The sequence below is a fragment of the Gopherus flavomarginatus genome, chromosome 3 (assembly GCF_025201925.1).
Source record: "Gopherus flavomarginatus isolate rGopFla2 chromosome 3, rGopFla2.mat.asm, whole genome shotgun sequence".
Classification (NCBI taxonomy): Eukaryota; Metazoa; Chordata; order Testudines; family Testudinidae; genus Gopherus; species Gopherus flavomarginatus.
This window is the reverse complement of record NC_066619.1, coordinates 113,615,934-113,632,966: the sequence shown is the minus strand read 5'-3', so window position 1 is coordinate 113,632,966 and position 17,033 is coordinate 113,615,934. Positions and strand designations below refer to the sequence as shown.

The 17,033-nt window shown below is 49.3% G+C and overlaps 1 protein-coding gene across 2 annotated transcripts in view; it reads left to right on the top strand.

Annotated features, from left to right (window-relative positions):
• The first annotated feature begins 10,780 nt into the window (after window positions 1–10,780).
• The window catches only part of LOC127046325 (uncharacterized), a 52,120-nt gene continuing 45,867 nt past the window's right edge, over window positions 10,781–17,033 (top strand). For both annotated transcript variants that reach the window (XM_050943223.1, XM_050943221.1), the window contains exon 1: window positions 10,781–10,989. The gene's annotated coding sequence lies outside the window, so the exon portion shown is untranslated. The remainder of the gene's footprint in view (window positions 10,990–17,033) is intronic.

The window sequence follows — 17,033 nt, the reverse complement described above, 5'->3', positions numbered from 1 at the left end:
AAAGTATTTCAGGCCCTTTCCTCAGGCTCTATCCTCCTTGGTCACAGTGTCATTCTGTTCTTGGGTCAAGTGAGAGTGACCTCACTCCCTACGTCATGTTCTTTGTTTGATAGCTTTCTTTAAGCAGGTCAAACTAATACATCAATTTGCCCAGGGGGTCAGGTTTCCTTAAATGGGTTATTATCCTCCCCCAGTGGTTTTAGTTCTTGTAGGAAACTCCTGTAACTTCCTCATGGAGCAATAATACAATCCCTAGCCCACAATTGTACATACAACATTTATAAAGTTGATACAGCAGTATTTTGAGATTCCAAGTATCCATAATATGTCTCACAGCTGTTCTGTAGCCAATCCACAAAAATCCAAATTAATACCAAAAGTAATTTTCAACATGTTGCACCTAGAAAAAGACAGCTAAAGATACTAACATAATCATCAAAAACACCCCTCTCAAAGTGAAGAGTGACATTTTCAACACCTTCCAAGCTTTGTTGTCTAAGACAGCTGCAGATTTAGTGATCAGGTTTACATGTATTCCCAGTTCTAGTAGCTGCTGAAGCACTCTTTGAACATGTTGAACAGTCACCTTTTTTTGAATCAGCAATCTGAAGGTTAGCTACAATTACAAGTTTGCTTGTAAAAGCATTTTATTTGATTTTGAGAAAATCCATGACGAATGAGGAGTTTCTATGCTGAAGTCAAGCTAAAACCATTTTGTGACTCTGTCAAAGGAACAAGGATTTCATGTTTGACAACCCGATACTAATCTGAGGACATGAAAGAGGATTTTGAAAGTCTAATGCATTATGATTACTTCTAGGGGCATTCTGCACCACTGTGCAATGCAGAATTTTGCAGAAATTAATATTTTTTTGTGCAGAATTTCTTTTCCCCCCACAGAAATGGGCTGCGGTGCAACTGGCCACCACTACAGGCTGCTTGACCTGGCAGAGCACATACATGACACAGCCAGAGGGAGGGAGCTACAAGGTTCCTGACAGCTGTAGTTCCCCACACGCCCTGAGGGAAGGAGGTGGCAGTGCACAGGAAATGCCACACAAGTCTCGTACTGAGCATCAGGCTGTTTCTACCTGGCTGAGCTCTCAGCCCCCTCCCCACCATGGTCACATCTAAGCTCTCAGCAGCTATGGCAGTGCTGAGAGCAGTAAGCAGGAGCATGGCCTTGGCCAGAAGAAGCAGATCAGGGAGCTAACCTCCCCAAGGGAAAGCTTCACCCACTGCCCAGGTGCGGGAATTTGCAACTGAGCTTGTAAAATATTGAGTACCTGGGAAGTAAGCCACGGACAAGGTGATGTTGTGAGAGATGCACCAGTTTCACAGCCTCATTGCTTCCGTACGTAGGAAAAGTGATTTGGCCCCTTACGGACGGCTTACATTTTGGGAATTTTCCCCTTTTTCTTTGGGGCTCATAAATGGAGCTGTGATGGGAACTGGGACAAATAAGGCCTGTATTGGGATTGAGGGCTGAAATGTCTCTTTTGTCCTGGTGTGTAGAGTCCCAGTGACCTGAGAGTGGCCCTAGAATTCTTCAAGGTGTGGAGGAAGGCATTTGTCTTCTCAGTAAAGAGCTTCACACCCTCGAAGGGGAGGTCCTCCACCATGGTCTGTACCTCCTTCGGGAATCCTGATTAGTGGAGCCATAATTCCTGTGTCATCACCACAGCTGGGGAGGATCTGGCTGCCATGTCAGTGACATCAAGGGCCAACTGTAGTGATGTTTTTGCTACCGGTTGACCTTCCCGAAAGATGGCCTTGAAGGATTCTCACCTATTTTGCTGTGAGCACCTGGTAATTGGCAATATAAAATTGTAAGGTGGCCAAGGAATACACCTTCCTGCCAAAGAGATAGAGGCACTTCCAGTCCCTGTCATAGGGCTTTTCCCTGGAATGATGATGTCAGCCTCAAGAGTTTACAGCATCCACCATGATGGAACTGGGTGATGGGTGGGAGAAAAGGAACTCTGATCCTTTAATAATAATATTAATATTTCTTGTCTGCATGCTTGCACGTTGGGCTACCAATGCCGGAGTTTGCCACACCGGTGTAGCCAGATCTAAGATGGCCTCATTGATTGGGAGGGTGATTTTTGAGGAGGACTAAGAGTGAAGGTTGTCGATGCACTGGTGGTCTATCATTGACCTCCTCCAGTGGTATGTGGAGGGTATACACTTCGTCTGTTCCTGGAGCTGGCAAAAAGAGTAAGTTGTCTGCCATGGATAGAGATGAGGGCTTGTTGTCTGTTTCCTGAGGCTCTGAGACCCTCAATGCTGTGGCTGAAGCAGCGTGCCTGGAGGGTTGTCAGGCAATGCTTGAAGCTCATGAGGCAGGCTGTGGATGTGCCACTCCAGGATGCCAGTATGGTCATTGTGGTGGCATAGCGCCCGGTGGAGGTGCCCATGGATGGCTGTACCATGATGGTGGTGGTGCCATCTGCTAGTACATTCCTGGACCCTGTTGATAGTGGGTTCCATATGGAGCTTGGAAGGAGTACTCTGAAACCTCCTCAGGCTCACTATCTGACCCCTCATTTGACAGTGGAGAGGCATGGCACGATTGCAGGGAAATGCTCCATGTCCAGCCAAGGCTTGGTGCCACGATCTCGGTACTGAGGGGCAAAGAACTGGATGTCTCCATCATGCCCAGGTCACTGGCCTGATGGAATTCCGCTGATACTAATCGTTGTGGTGGCTGTGCTGGGGAGGATGAACTCTTCATTTGTACCAATCTCTCTGGTGTTGGGTGGGCTATTGTCACTGGCAGTACCGATGTGGATTTGCGTACCCGGAGCGTCTCCTTAGGGTGTTTTCCCTATCCCTCAGTACTGGAGATTCGGTGCCCATGCCAAAGGGTCTGTGGGCCCATCAATGGCACTGGATACTGATGGTCACTGTGAGGCATGGGTGCCAGATTGTGGTCCCAACGCTGGTGGTGCTGAGGATACTGAGGTAGATGGTGATCACTTATGGCTATTCCTGGACTCACTGAGGGGACTTCCCGCTCTATTTTTTGACTTGTGGGAGGAGTCCTCAGTCTGTTTCTTTGACCCACTATTCTTCAAAGTTGAAGACTGAGGGAAAGACTCACACCCACTGGAAAATTGGGGTCAGAATGCTGCCTGCATAAAGACGATTTTTTGGCAAAGCTGTCTGTCTTTGCGGGATCTTGGCTGGAGCTGCTGGCAGAGGGAACACTTTTGTTGGATGTGGCCCTTGCCGAGATAGCAGATGCTCTTGGAAATGCTTTTCCGCTACTGGGACTGCCTCATTGCAGATGCAGCACTTCTTAAATCCCGGAGAGCTGGGCATACCCTTGTCCACGGGGGTTCCTCCCCCTTCCCTGCATCAATGGTTGACAAAAGAATGAAATCCTTCCTTCCGTCCTCTTTTTTTTTTTTAGGCGACAACATAGTAGAAAAGTAGAATGAGGAAAAATAATAAGAGGTTTCAAAGGAAGCTAAAAATGGAGTTCTCCAATCAGCAGCACAGGGATGCAGACACGCCTACAGGGAAGCACCCCTAGGGACACTGCTCAAAGGGGAACACTGTATTGCTTTTGGGAAATGTGCGTTTGTAACTTGCTGTACAGTTTCTCCCTGATGTGGGCTGAGCACTTGCCCTACTTCAATAAAAGTATCGCTTTGTAGGGAGCACTGTCCACTTCTCGGGCTACTTCCGACCTCCCCAACGGGGAGTTTCAGGTGGATGGGCTAGGTCATGTTATCCCCTCAGCCAACACCATGGGGCCCCTGCCTGCCAAATATAGTATTTTGTCCAAAAGAAACAGCACCAACTTAGTTCAGATTATTTTATAAGGTACTTTTCATCTGTGCAAGGAAGAGTGAAGTGGCCACACTGGCTGTAACTGAAAATCATTCACTTCCAAAAATAGGTTTTCCGATGCTAGAACAGGGGTCAGCAACCTTTCAGAAGTGGTGTGCCAAGTCTTCATTTATTCACTCTAATTTAAGGTTTCGCGTGCTGGTAATACATTTTAATGGTTTTTAGAAGGTCTCTCTCTACAAGTCTATATATAATATAACAAACTAGTGTTGTATTGTAAAATAAACAAGGTTTTCAAAATGTTTAAGAAGCTTCATTTAAAATTAAATTAAAATGTTGATCTTACGCCACCGGCCCGCTCAGCCCACTGCTGGTCTGGGGTTCTCTTCACCTAGGCCGGCAGTGGGCTGAGTGGGGCCTGCGGCTGGGACCCCAGCTGGGAAGGGTCTGTCAGCCAGAACCCCAGACCGGCAGCAGGCTGTTCGAGGCCAGCAGCAGGGACCCCAGACTGGCTGTGGGCTGAGCGGCTCAGGGATTCCATCCTCCGGCTCCTGCCAGCCGGGATCCCGGCTGCCGGACCCGCTCAGCCCGCTGCCGGTCTGGGGTCCCAGCCCTGCCCATGTACAGTGGATATCTACCTTCTCCCTGGTTCTGGCCCATTCTCTTCCTCTCTCTGCACTGAGCTGAGGGTGGGAGTGCACTGAGCACAGGGCTGGGGGTGAAGGGTCTGGCCAGGAGCTAGAATGAAGGAGGGGGCTCAGGGTTGGGGCAGGAGGTTTGGGTGTGGGGGCATTTACCCGGGCAGCTCCCATTTGGTGTGAGGGGTGCAGGTGGAAATGTGACTCCCATTTGGTGTTCAGGGTGGGGTGGGAATGTGCGGGGTGCCCCCATCGGATCCTACCCCCTACCTGTCCCCTGACTGCCCCAACCCTTATCCACATGCCCGCACCCAGACAGACACCCCGGGCTCCCATGCTTATCCAACTGCTCCCCGTCCCCTGACAGCCCCCCCAGAACTCCCGACTCATCCAACCCCTGCAGCTCCTTGTCCCCTGACCACTCCCTCCAGAGACCCCCCCACCCTAACTGCTCCCCCAGGACCCACCTTGCTCCCTGTCCCCTGACTGCCCTGACCCCTATCCACCCCCCAAACAGATGCTGGGACTCCCATGCCCCATCCAACCCCCCCGCTCCCTAACTGCCCGCTCCAGAGACCCCCGCCCCTAACTACCCTCCCGGGATCCCACCCCCCCCATCCAACCCACCCTGCTCCCTGTCCCTTGACTGCCCCCACCCCTTACCCAACCCCCCCGGTCCCCTTACCATGAGGCTCCCCCTCATCTGGAGCCCTGCCGCCGCGTGCGCAGCCCCACCCCGCGCTGCCCCTCAGAGCGATGTGCGCACAACAGCAGGGCTCCGGATGAGCAGGGATCATCTTCACCTCTCCACGGAGCCAAACACTGCCCCGCGGGAGCACGCAGCCCCAGCCCCCAGAGCGCTGCGCTTGAGGCAGCAGGGCTCTGGGGGAAGGCAGAGAAGGGGGCAGCGGCTTGCAGCACTTGACCAGCACTCCGGCCCGGGACCGCGGATCCCGCAGCTTGCCACATCGGCAGGATTTTTAATGGCACGCGGAGTCACAGCAGGCAGCTGTGTGCCATTAAAAATTGGCTCCACGTGCCATAGGTTGCCGACCCCTGGTTAAGAGTATAAAGGGAGCTAATAAGAGCCTGTGAAAACTAGGGCACCCAAACAGTAGGAGGTGACTCACAAAACTGGGTGACTGGGCAACAAAATGGCAGGTGAAATTCAATGCTGATAAATGCAAAGTAATGCACATTGGAAAACATAATCCCAACTATACGTATAAAATGATGGGGTCTAAATTAGCTGTTACCACTCAAGAAAGATCTTGGAGTCATTGTGGATAGTCCTCTGAAAACATCCACTCAATGAGCAGTCAAAAAAGCAGTCAAAAAAGTCAAACAGAATGTCAAACATTTTCATTAAGAAAGCTAATAAGACAGAAAATATCATATTGCCTCTATATAAATCCATGATATGCTCACATCTTGAATACTGCATGCAGATGTCATCACCCCATCTCAAAGAAGATATATTGGTATTGGAAAAGGTTCAGAATAGGGCAACAAAAATTATTAGGGGTATGGAACGGCTGCCATTTGAGGAAAGATTAATATGACTGAGGCTTTTCAGCTTGGAAAAGAGAAGACTAAAGGGGGGATATGCTACAATCTGTAAAATTGTGACTGCTGTGGAGAAAGTAAATGAAGTGTTATTTATGCCTTCTCATAACACAAGAACTACAGGTCACCAAATAAGATTAATAGGTAGCAGGTTTAAAACAAACCAAAGGAAGTATTTTTTCACTCAGTGCACAGTCAACCTATGGAACTCCTTGCCAGAGGATGTTGTGAAGGCCAGGACTATAAAAGGGTTAAAAAAAGAACTAGATAAGTTCATGAAGGTTAGGTCCATCAATGGCTATTACCCAGGATGGGCAGAGATGATGTCTCTAGCCTCTGTTTGCCAGAAGCTGGGAATGGGCAACAGGGGATGGATTGTTTGATTATTATCTGTTCTGTTCATTCCCTGTCAGGCACCTGGCATAGGCCACTTTCGGAAGACAAGATACTGGGCTAGATGGACCTTTGGTCTGAACCAGTGTGGCTGTTCCTATATTCTTATGGGTGCGGAAGTTCAAGTAAGAAAAAGGAGTTGATACCTTCCTAAATACATATTAACCCATTGGGTGTCAGCATAACACATTATAAAAGTTATATCCTGGCCTGTGTGCCAAGGAGCTGTAGGATGATGAGCACTGGTAATGATGGTACGAATGAAGATAACTGGCACTTTGGTTTTCTCTGCAAGGGACAATGTGAGTAATGGAAATGCTAGACATTTCATATTGTGTTCTTTCTCCTTTACCAGATTGCTGTGTGTGCATGGTTTGGTTGGCTAACAAAAATAATTATTACAAAAAGACCACTGTGTTGTCCCTGTTGTACACCGTAGGGTCTCCCCTTTATTTGCAACTTCTTTACTGTACATAATCTTGAGGCTGAATCCTCACAAATTAAAATAGGCATAACCCCTAACATTGGAGTGGGGTGGGTGATTATCTTTGTAGATAAGGCTACAAAGGTGCAATTGGAATCACAGCTTTAAAGCTAAAGAACAGTATAGTCAGTATATAATTATAATACATGTGTAAGCAGAGTCAGGATAAGCTCTACCCTGACATCTGGTGGAAAGAATTTCAGAGAGTGTATTTGCATAGGCACGCCTACCCTATCCCAGACTGCTGAGCTGTGGGACTGCTTGGTGACAAATGACTCACCCTCATTTGGGTGGTACTTGCTAGACAAGGGACATGGGTTCCAAAACCCAGTGAATTGAGAGAGGCTGGGCACAGGTATCTGTGCCTGGTAGTGCAGTCTCCTTGTGGAGCCAGAAGCACCAGTTCCACCCCCTCCTCTCTCCACTGTGGAATGTCAGAGTTGATTTTTTTATTCCCTCAAGCATCTAAATACAGGTTACTGAGCTGAATTCACTTTGGGCTAATGGTGTACTAGCACTGGGGCTCCCCTACTAAGAGCTGAGATCACTAAGAGTTGAAATCACTAAAGAGCTGAAATTACTGAGCTGAGAGCACTGAGTACTGTGCTAACTAGTGGGGGAGCCTGAAGATATACTGTGGAACAGAGCGGCTGGCGGAGTGGAGCATTTGTGGGGACGGCTGGAGCGGATCACGGGACAGCTGGTGGCAGCGGAGCGGCTGGCAGAGCGGACATTTAGGGATGGAGAGGACCCTGGAACTTATCCGCAGCAGATTCTATTGGCCACGGATGGCTGAAGATGTTCGCAGGAAATGTGAGACCTGCGCGTGATGTGTTCAAAGGAAAACTCTGCCCACGAGGGCTGCATATCTGAAGAACATCACCAGCAACAAACCTCTGGAGCTGGTTTGCATTGATTTCTTGTCTTTAGAAGTGGACAAGAGGAATATTGGGAATATCCTAGTAGTGACCGACCATTACACGCAATATGCACAGGCATATCCCACACGTGATCAGAGGGCCACCACTGTCGCTCGAGTAGTGTGGGAAGAATATTTCTCAGTTTATGGATTCCCAGCCCGGATACACTCGGATCAGGGACGAGATTTTGAGAGTCACCTTCTGAAGGAGGTGCTGAGGATAGCAGGTATTAAAAAGTCGAGGACAATGCCTTACCACCCGCAAGGTGACCCTCAGCCAGAGAGGTTCAACCGAACCCTATTGGATATGTTAGGGACTTTGCGGCCAGAGCAGAAGGCAACCGGGAGCCAACTTGTTGCATTTCTGGTGCACGCCTACAACGCCACAAAGAACGATGCTACGGGGGTCACCCCATATCTCTTGATGTTTGGTCGAGAACCAAGACTACCCATAGATCTGTGCTTTGGTGTATCAGAGGATGGCGATAGCTATGAAACCCATCAGCAATATGTATCCCAACTACGAGAAAAGCTACGGGATGCTTATCACTTAGCTACGTCTGCAGCTCGGAAGAACGCAGACCGCAACAAACAGCGATATGATGCTAGGGTGCGTCTGCAAGAGCTCCAGCCAGGGGACAGAGTCCTGCTGCGAAATTTGGGTATTGCTGGCAAACACAAGATAGCTGACAGGTGGAAGGCAATACCTTACCTAGTGATGGAAAAGCTAGGAGACCTGCCGGTTTATAAGATCAAACCTGAAGAGGGTACAGGGCAGACAAAGACCGTGCACAGAAACCTTTTGCTCCCTGTGGGGGAATTGGTAGGCAGCCCTTATGAGATTGGCCACAACCGGGCAACTGGGCAGAACAAAGGTGCTGTGCCAAAGCCGCCTTCCAACATGGACAGCCGGCTCCCTGCAGCTAACCTACCCCTACTCAGCACATCTGAGAGTGAGTCTGAGGAGGAAGACACAACCATGGTGTATCCTGGGATGAAGACAAGATTTCAGTCTCGATCCGCTGAATCAGAAGAGAGCACATCCTCTTCCGCCCTAAACCCTATGGCAGAAGTATTTAGGCCCATTCCTGACATCCCTGAGCCACTGGTGGGACCCCCGTGTAATGACTTACACAGGCTATTGGACAGCGGTGACATACAGATGGAGGATGTCCAGAGCACCTGCGACCCTCCACTGTTAGAACTAGAAATGCAGGGGCCTATGCCAGTATCCGAGGGGAACTCACAGGAAACCTCCCATCCGTCACTCAAGAGGATGTCCCCCCCTACCATAGCAACAGAGATTCTCAATAGGCGAGACAGGGTAATAAGACCAGTGAAACGGTTAACTTACGACGCACCTGGGGTGATTAGTGAGGAGCCTATACATTTAGCACACAGGTTTGTGAAAGCTAAGGTGGGCTATCTAATGCCTTTTGGAGGGGACCAATAAGTTGGTATAGTAGGGAATGTGATTTGTCGGGATGACAAATTCTTGGCTGGGGGGAGGATGTAAGCAGAGTCAGGATAAGCTCTACCCTGACATCTGGTGGGAAGAATTTCAGAGAGTGTATTTGCATAGGCACGCCTACCCTATCCCAGACTGCTGAGCTGTGGGACTGCTTGGTGACAAATAACTCACCCTCATTTGGGTGGTACTTGCTAGACAAGGGACATGGGTTCCAAAACCCAGTGAATTGAGAGAGGCTGGGCACAGGTATCTGTGCCTGGTGGTGCAGTCTCCTTGTGGAGCCAGAAGCACCAGTTCCACCCCCTCCTCTTTCCACTGTGGAATGTCAGAGTTGATTTTTTTATTCCCTCAAGCATCTAAATACAGGTTACTGAGCTGAATTCACTTTGGGCTAATGGTGCACTAGCACTGGGGCTCCCCTACTAAGAGCTGAGATCACTAAGAGTTGAAATCACTAAAGAGCTGAAATTACTGAGCTGAGAGCACTGAGTACTGTGCTAACTAGTGGGGGAGCCTGAAGATATACTGTGGAACAGAGCGTCTGGCGGAGTGGAGCAGTTGTGGGGATGGCTGGAGCGGATCACGGGACAGCTGGTGGCAGCGGAGCGGCTGGCAGAGCGGAGTAGCTGTGGGATGGGTGGAGCGGCCCACAGAGTGAGCGGAGCCGAGCAGTTTGCAGGGAGAACTGGAGCAGCTCATGGAGCAGAGCAGCTGGTGGAGCGGAGCAGTTTCTGAGGACGGCTGGAGGAGCAGAGTGGAGCGGCTGGTGAAGCAGAGCAGTTCGTGGAGAAGGTGGAGGCAGAACCCATGGAGAGGCAGGGCAGTTGGCCCCGGACCACGTACGGTGCCCCTTTCTACCCAGGCTGGGGGGAGGGACCTCTACAGATAAACTCTCGAACTCTGGGGTGGCATTGACCAGAGACTTTTGGGTTGTTGGACTTTGGGGTGATTGGACTTAAAACCCTAAGGGGAAAAAGGACAGTGCCAAACGTACTTAGAGGTGGGTTTTTGTTTATGGTTTGTGTTATGACCCTGTTTGTGGTGTTTCTCCAATGGGATGCCACATTGATTCCTTCTTTTATTAAAAAGATTTTGCTACACTCAGACTCCGTGCTTGCGAGAGGGGAAGTATTGCCTCCTAGAGGCGCCCAGGGGGGTGTGATATATGAGTGTCCCAGGTCACTGGGTGGGGGCTCGAGCCGGTTATGCATTGTGTTACTGAAACGGAACCCCTGGATACTGAACCCGGCCCTTGTTGCTGCCAACTCAGAGGGGCAGAAGGGTCACACATGCAATGGATTGCAGCCTTCCAGAACAATTGCAAAACATGCTCCTATTTCATAACACCTGCAGAACTGGATCTCAGCCTCTGCCCCCATTCCAAAGACAGCAATTTTAGGTACTTTTGGCTCTCATCATGATAACATAGTATATGATCACTTCACAAGCTTTAATCAGTGGTGAGCTGCAGACGGTTCACACCGGTTCGCACCAGTTCACTAGAACCAGTTGCTAAAATTAGACTCCAGTAGAGAACTGGATGTTGAAAAGCCAGGCAAGTAGGAGACTCTCGTCCGCGCGACCGCCCTGTCCCCCACCTAAGCTCCCAGGATTCCCTGCTCCCACCCCCCCCCCCCGCAGAGCTTCAGCGTGGTCAGCCACGGCCAGCTCAGCTGAGCTCCAGCTTCATCCTGCTGCTTTGAGCGGCCGCCAAAAGGTAAGGGGGGCTGGGAGCTCCAGGGCTGCCCCGGGGGAAGTGGGGCTATTTGCCCCGGGCCCTGCAGGGGCCCCCTGCCCCACAAGGATGCCCCCCCCGCCCCTAGCCCCTCCCCCACAGAGCCACAGCGTGGCCAGCCACAGCTTCCTCCTGCTGCTTTTAGCGGCAGCCAAGGTAAGGGGGGACTGGGAGTTCCAGGGCCATCCGGGGGGGCAAGTGGGCAATTTGCCCCGGGCCCTGCAGAGGCCCCCTGCCCCACGAAGATGCCCTCCCGCCCCTTCCCCCTGCAGAGCCGCAGTGGTCAGCCGCTGGCAGCTGGGTAGCTCAGCTGAGCTCCAGCTTGTCCTGCTGCTTTGAGCAGCTGGCAAAGGTGGGGCTGCAAGCTCCAGGGTCACCCGGGAGGCAAGTGGGGCAATTTCCCTGCGCCCTGTAGGGGGCCCCTGCAAGCCCCAACTCCACCTTCGCCCGGCTCAGAGCATTGTGCATTTTTTAGTTCGGGGAGTGCTGTAGTGGGGACGTGTGTATAGTGTGTGCACCAGACAGAGTTGTGTGTTTCAGGGCAGCTGTGTAGCAGGGGTGTTGTGCAGCTGGGATAGGGTCTGCACAGTGGTGGGTGAGGGCTGGGGGTTGTGCACTGGGGAGGGATGTATAATACTTGGGGTTGTGCGTTCAGGTCACTTGTGGTGTGTATGGGAGGAGGAGGGATGTGTACAGTGTGTTGTGGTTGTGTTGCTGGGGGTGAGCTGCTGTATGCTCTGCTGGGCCTGCACAGGGTTCTTGCAGCACAATGGATTGTTTGTTGAGTGTGGTGTAGATGGGGGCTGTAGTGCAGTGGTTGTGTAGCTAGCGTGCCTTGGGTTGGCTGCCTAGGGCTCCTGGCAGCCAGCAGCTTGTTTGCTGAGCTGTAATTTATAAACCTCCGAATGCAGCTCCTGGAAGAGCCTGTGTGATGAGGGAAGGATGGACCCAGGACAGGGTGTGTGCAGGGGGGCTCCTTTTGTCCTCCAGGGGAGAGTCAGCCCCCAGTTCTGCCTCTGGGTGGGTTCAGCTCTCTCCTGCGGTAGCATTTGGTAAGGTGAGCAGTGGCTAGCGGGGCAGTGTCCTTGGTCCCAGGTTAGGTTGACCAGGTGTCCCAATTTTGGTTTTTTTTTTCTCATATAGGCGCCTATTACCCACTACCCCATCCTGATTTTTCACATTTGCCGTCTGGCCATCCTACCCCAGGTAAGCCAAATGGAGCAGCCTGTGCCCAGGTAGCACTTAAAAAGCTTTTAAATTTAACAAAGGCTCGGACAGCTGTCCACCTGCCCCTGCCCCAGCTCACTTCCCCCTCTCCCCAAACTGTCCGGCCGCCTTCTCCTCCCTCTCCCCTGCTTCCTGCGAATCAAATGTTCGTGGGAAGCCTGAAACAAGCAGCAGGCAGGTAAGCTGGGTGGGGGTGGGGGGACGCACAGAGGTCTCCAGGGAGGCACGGCGCGCATGGCCCAGTCCGTCTCCACTTGAGCGGCTCCCCCTGGCCCCAGCCGAGCACCCTCCACTCGGGCTGGTCCCGGCCGAGCGGCTCCGGCTCGGGGAGTCGGGTCCAGTGGCTCCGGCCCAGCTCGGGGAGTCAGGCCTGCGGCGCAGGTCCCGGTCTGGCCAAGCGGCTCCGGCCCGTCCCGGCCCGGCCCAGCTCGCGGAGTTGCGCCCCGTGGCACCGGTCGCAGTCCCTGCGGAGCGGACCCAGTCCCAGCCCCAAGTAATGTGGTAAGGGGGCAGGGAGCAGGGAGTGGGTCTTTGGTCAGTTGTGGGGGGGTGGCTGGGGTCGGGGCGATCAGAGCGCAGGGAGATTGAATGGGGGCAAGGGTCCTGGGAGGCAGTGAGGAAGGAGCAGGGGTTGGATGAAGTGGGGGGGGGGCAGTCAGGGACAGAGAGAAGGGGTGGTTGGATGGGGCAGGGGTCCCGGGGGGCCATCAAGAATGAGAGGAGGGGTTGACTGGGGTGGCAGGGGGCAGCCAGGGGACAGGGAAGGGGGAGGATGGGTCAGGGGTCCCCGGGGTTGTGTGTGTCAGAACAGAGTGGAGAACAGCGAAGCAAGACTCCACAATTCCAATAACTGTCATGGGCAGTAAGAAGGAACTGAGGAGGCGCTGGGTTGGCTGGGGTATATATAAAGCGCCATGAAGGCACCACTCCAGGGCATTCCACAGCTAATCTACTGGGTGTTGCTAAGCTAAAAATTCTCCGATGGCCGTGTACGTGGCATGCGCATACCTAAGTGGAATCAATATGAGCAAGCACTAGAGGAAAAATAATTATAACTGTAGTCATACTCACATTGTGAAAGATATTCTAGGATACAATAGACTCCTCAACAGATGATCATCGCTAGAGGAATAGGTCTTGTTAAGGTTTCCCGTAGGATCATTCCTTATTGTTTGTTGTTCCTGTTATTCTCATTGGCATCTACACACAACATGTACCCTGTGGTCAGGACAGATTTTTAAAGAGGTTACAATCAGGTGTCTCGTGGTATTGGACACTACATTGTGGTCTACTACAATCTACTTTTTCATAATATCAGCTATGGAACATCTTTACAGTAATCTTGTGACCTTTCTGGCGTAGGGTTATTCCTTGATCACCCACTCATGTCAGCATTCTTATGTCTATGGCCTAGTATGGTTAAGCAAAAGTCTTACACTTCTCAGCCTGTAATCCTGCCATTTCAGCCACTTTACTTAGATACTTAATACACATGCATCACTCAAATACTTATCAATCCTATACTCATATAATCAGTGTATGATAAATAGATTTAAACTGTGTAGGATTATAGAGGAATAGCATATGAATTGACTATAGCCTCACATAATATGTTAAATGGATGATAAAATGAACTAATTGGTTACGCCGCCGTTCCTAGGTCTGAATCTCTAAGGCACATTCCCAGCTGCAGAATGCATGTCTGCCACCCTTCCATGGGATGTGGGGTTATGCAGCCCATCCCTGTTTGAATTTCCTAATTTTAATGCACATAGAATGTGAACCTTAATGCCATAACACTTATTTTTGCTTTCATCCTTCCCCCCTCCTTATTGTTTTAAAAGCATATAAATAAAATTTACTCCTGGACAACCAGAAGAAAAATAAGTAACTAAAAAAAGTGTTTGTCAGCATAATGTATCCTGCTGTTACTTGTGTTCGCTCTTCTAAAAACAAACAAAAACAAAAAAAATCACAAGCCAAAGAAACAACAAACCCACCAAAAAAAACCAAACACACGCACACACACACCCCATACACAGGATAAAAGCAGTGTATTTTGTGCTAAATGCAAAAAATTAAAACCATTTTTAATGCAGTTTGTAAGTCTTTCCACAAGAGAGTGATATTGCATAAAGACAAAATCCTGGTCCCACTGAAGTTAAAGGCAGAACTCCCATCAGTTTGAAATGAAACGAGGATGTGGCTCTTACAGCATAAAAACTACTAATTAAATATGAAATGAAATAATAAGATACAGTTTGTTATACAAAGCCATGGGGAAAATATTTGTGCCATGCCGTGTCCAAGAAGGTGGTATGATATTTTAAGACCACAAGTAAAGATCGTCCAACTATCAGATTAAATATAATTTATAAATTTAATTCCTTCATAGGCATTGTGTTAGCTTTCTAGATAGGGCTGAATTTCACCCATAATCTTTCCAATATGTCGTATATATTTAATGTGACTTTTTGGAAAATAAATGTCTGATCATGGTAAACTTTTTCAGCCTATAATTAAATTGAGGTAAAGAATTCCTGAAGAATGTAACTGTTTAAAAATATTTCAGATCATGCATTTAGGCATATTTCCATAGAAAATATAGCTGAAAGTATATATATTTAAGACAGTACTCTACATTTTGGAGGAGAGGGAATATATTATGCTTCTGTCTATGAAAAAGGGGCAATCATTTTATTTTTGGTTGTTAAGATCCTTGTGGCAGTAAATTAAGATTAAGTTATAAGAAAGCTCCATATTATAGTCCAGTAATATGAAACCCGGGATCTCACTGTTGCTTTTTAGTTACATTTATCTTCAGGCACAGAATCATCAGCTGCAAAAAACCTTTCAGTTGAAGGTTGGAGCATAGATAAAGTATTATGTACCAACAATTATATTTCATGTTCTGAGTCCATTTGGAAGCTCAGTATAGCCATGAAATTAAAATTTCAGCACATTAAAACTTTTCTATCATATGCAAAGGCTTTAAATTAAGACATTTTTGTTGCCAGACTTTCTTCCACCACTTCAGAATTTTATATCTTTCCTATACTATTCAGCATACACTAGCCTTTCTGACAAGTTATCTCCTGGTCTCCTTCTGCTATCTACTATTATGAGTCACACAAGAGGCATCAGCAATGCCTCTTTGGAAGCTAGTACTTCATAATTTGTTTTTTTCAGATTTATTAAAGACCCTCCTAGCAAGCTGTTATGGTCAAAGTGAGTTTGAGGAGAAGCTCTCACTCCCTAGAAAATGCCTCATGCAGCTAGCAAAATATATTAGCCTCTCACAGCTAAACTCCTACCACTTGCCTTCTCTTGGCAAAGGTGTTCTGAATTGAAAAATGGGAGTGTGAAAGGCAGGTGGTCTAGCACCTTATAACCAGATTGTTCTGGGCAGATGGAGCTCATTAGCCATAGTAGGCAGTCCACCTAGGAGAACTGACTGATTTCAATTCAAGAAGGTCAGGGTTGGCCAGCCAGTTTGTAAAAACTGCACCAATCACACATGGGTTCTTGTCTTCAGGGAGTGTATCACTACATCCTAGGGAGTACCCTGTAAGCAACACACAACAGCTTTGCCTGATGGCTGTGGAAAGTCGGAAAAGGCTACCACATTCTGGGTACATGCAGCAAGAACATTTGGCTTCTGTGAATGCGGGAACAATAATTGGGAGAATCAAGAAGTAAAAGATGTTGCAAAGTAATAAAGTGCCCATTGCCTGTATATAAGAGACAAAATGGAAACGGGGTCAAAAATCCATGAGCATTGTTTAATGAGTCTACAAACCAGTTTGCACTTCCCAAGGCTGACAAAGAGTGCTTTGCAACATCAGTACTGTTCATTAGCTTCATCATAGCTCTGGAATTTCCTCTGATATCATGTTTATAAGATGTCTGAAATTCAGAAGCTAAATGTTGTGCTAAGGCTTCTGTGAAACAGACACCATCTGCACTGTCTTTTGTGTTTGTGACAAGAACGTGATATATTCCACTATTCTATAACTGTTCCTCCAAGCTTAAAAACCAACACATTGCTTTCCCCAGTGTAACCCTTCTGCCCCTCTGAGTTGGCAGCAACAAGGGCCAGGTTCAGTATCCAGAGGTTTCGTTTCAATAATGCAATGCAAAACCGTCTCGAGCCCACACCCAGTGACCTGGGACAATTACATACCATCACCCCCGGGCGCCTCTAGGAGGCAATACTTCCCCTCTCGCAAGCACAGAGTCTGAGTGTAGCAAAATCCTTTTAATAAAGGAGGGAAACAATGTGGCATCATATTGGGGAAATACCACAAACAGGATCCATAACATAAACCATGAGCAAAAGACCCACCAAGTAAGTTTGGCAACAGTTCTTTTCCCCTCAGGATCTTAAGTCCAATCACCCCAAAGTCCAACAACCCAAAAGTCTCTGTCCCTAGTCAGTGCCACCCCAGAGTTCAAAAGTTTATCTGCATAGTTTTACCCCGCAAGCCTGGGTGGAAATGAGAGAGGGCACACAGGGTGTTAAGGGGCACCTTACGTGGGGCGGGGCCGACTGCCCCGCCTCTCCGTGGAGTTCTGCTGCAGCCTTCACCACGACCGGCTCCACTCTGCCAGCTATGCCGCTCCTCCAGCTGACCCATAAGCCACTACGGCCGTCCCCTCAAACCGCTCCACTCTGCTCACTGTTCCATGGGCCGTTCCAATCGTCCCACAAACTGCTCCACTCCCTGTTCTGTGGGCTGCTCCAATCATCTCACAAACCGCTCCATTCCCTGTTCTGTGGGCCGCTCCAACCATCCTGC